Source organism: Acinonyx jubatus, chromosome D4 (genome assembly GCF_027475565.1).
Source record: "Acinonyx jubatus isolate Ajub_Pintada_27869175 chromosome D4, VMU_Ajub_asm_v1.0, whole genome shotgun sequence".
Taxonomy (NCBI): Eukaryota; Metazoa; Chordata; class Mammalia; order Carnivora; family Felidae; genus Acinonyx; species Acinonyx jubatus.
In genome coordinates, this window is record NC_069391.1 from 59,168,527 (window position 1) to 59,171,260 (window position 2,734).

Consider the following 2,734-nt stretch of genomic DNA (forward strand, 5'->3'; position numbering starts at 1 on the left):
TTTTAATTCCAGTATAGTTAACATACAGTGTTATATTAGATTCAGGTGTACCATATAGTGATTCAATACTTGCATACAACACCCAGTGGTCATCACAACTGGCCTCCTTAATCCCCATCATTTATTTCACCCATCCCTCCACTCACCTTCCTCCTAGTAACCATCAGCTTGTTCTGTAGAGTCAAGAGTCTGTTTCTTGGTTTCTCTTGTTCTCTCCCTCCCTCTCTCTCTCTCTTTCCCCCTTATTCATTTGTTATGTTTATTAAATTCCACGAGTGAAAGCATGTGAAATCATGTGTTTGTCTTTCTCTGACTGACTTATTTTGCTTACCACTACACTCTCTAACTCCATCCATGTTGTAAATAAGATTTCATTATTTTTCATGACTAAATAATATTCCATTATATATATATCAATTATATATTATATAATACTCATATATATATATATATATAGCCTCTTTATACCTCTTCTTTTTAAAATTTTTAATGTTTATTTATTTTTGACACAGAGAGAGAGAGAGAGAGAGACAAAGCATGAGCAGGGGAGGGGCAGAGAGAGGGGGAGACACAGAATCCGAAGCAGGCTCTAGGCTCTGAGCTGTCAGCACAGAGCCCAACGTGGGGCTCAAACTAACAGACCGTGAGATCATGACCTGAGCTGAAGTCAGACACTCAACCGACTGAGCCACCCAGGTGCCCCGTCTTTATACCTCTTCTTTATCCACTTATGTATCGATGGACATTTGGGCTGCTTCCATAATTTGGCTATTGTAAACAATGCCACAAAAAAACAATGCACCAGTTTTCAATCCCACCAACAGCAAAAGAGGGTGCTTTTTCTCCACATCCTTACAAATACTTGCTGTTTCTCATGCTTTTTGTGTTTGTTTGCTTTGTTTTGTTCTGTTTTAGCCAATATGAAAAGTGTGAGGTGATATCTTAATTGTGGTTTTGATCTGCATTTCCCTGATGACGAGTGATGTTGACCATCTTTGCATGTGTCTATTGGCCATCTGGATGCCTTCTTTAAAGAAATGTCTGTTCATGTCTTCTGCCCATATTTTAACTGGATTATTTGGGGGATTTTTTTGTATTAAGTAGTATAAGTTCCTTATATATTTTGGATACTAACCCTTCATTAAATATGACTTGCAAATGTTTTCTCCCATCTAGTAAATTGTCTTGTACTTTTGTTGATGGTTTCCTTTGCTGTTCAGAAGCTTTTTATTTTGATGAAGTCCCAAAAGTTTATTTTTGCTTTTATTCCCCTTGCGTCTGGACACATATCTAGAAAAATGTTGCTACAGGTGATGTCAGATAAATTACTGCCTATTCTCTCTTCTGGGATTTTTATGATTTCAAGTCTCACATTTAGGTCCTTAATCTGCTTTGACTTTATTTTTGTGTATGGTGTAAAAAAGTTTGGTCCAGTTTTCCCAGTACCATTTGTTGAAGAGACTGTCTTTTTCCCATTCCATATTCTTGCCAAAGACCAATGATTTTGTGTGCATCCAAATAAGAATGTAAAATGGTGTAAAAAAAAAAAAACAAAGAAAGAAAGCAATGCTTCTAATCCCTAGCATATTAGACCTAGAAAAGAAACAGTTTCTTAATCTTTCTGGGTACTGATGATCTTTTGTATGTTTTCATTCTTAATCCATTTTATTTGAAATGCTATGAAAGTTTTTGTTTGACCCCTGAAAGAGGGCATATATGCCATGTTATATATTTATACATTTCTGGTAAGAATATTCTCTGAGGTATATATTTTTTTGATCATGCATCCAATTCAAATATGGTCATTGAGTTAGTCTGGGTTACCTAATTATGTCAGTTGCTGCTAAGTATTTGTTATTTGCTATGTGATTTTCTTATCATTATTACCTACTCTGTTCCAAGGACCTTGTTAGGATCTGGGGACTCAGGAGTGAGCAGGATAAATGTGCTGTGCCATATAATCTTACCTTCTTTCTCCCCCACAAGTTTTCTCATTCTCTCTTTCCCTCTTTGTAATTTTATTGAATATCACAATCCAGATACCCAAGCCACAATCCAGGAAACCATCTTCACGAAAGCTCTGTCTTCCTCTTTATTCACTTAAATTTTCTTGTTCTACACCCTCTTGGATGTCTGCCTATAGCATTGTAGTAGTAAGGAAACAGGCCTAATAATAAGGAAGCAATGAGTCTACTTATTATTTAATATCTTGGGCACCAGCTAAATATTTACAGTCAATATTAAAGTTGATATTCACAATAACCCTATGAAAAATAAAGGATATTACCATCTTCATTGCAAAGGTAAGAAAACTAAGGCTCAGATAGTTTACATGAGCTGTCCAATGCCTTTGAAGTAGTAAATGGAATAGCCTGGATTTTAAGCCAAGGCATTTTGACTTCAAAGTCTCTGTGTCTTCATTCCGCCATGCTGCTCTGCAACCAACGTGATATTCCTGATTGTGCTTTTCACTCATTAAGGTTTCCAGTAAAAGTTCCTCCAGGCACACCATTAGCTCATCCCTCTTAGGTGATATTTTACATCTAAGGTGAGGCACCACAGTTAGAAGCAGCCATTAAAAAAAAAAAATCAAGGTGAAGGTAAAGCACTTAATCTTACAAGACCTAACTGTTAAGTTGTACTCTGGACCATTTGGGAAAAATCCTTTAACAAAACCCCTCTTGTAAATTTCACTGTGGTTTAACAGTGAGTAAGATACTGTAATACTGTTGGG

The 2,734-nt window shown here is 36.3% G+C and overlaps 1 protein-coding gene across 42 annotated transcripts in view; it reads left to right on the top strand.

The window, feature by feature from the left end:
* Positions 1 to 2,734, top strand: part of PTPRD (protein tyrosine phosphatase receptor type D) — a 2,170,985-nt gene that overhangs the window by 1,618,246 nt on the left and 550,005 nt on the right. The gene's annotated exons all lie outside the window — the stretch shown is intronic.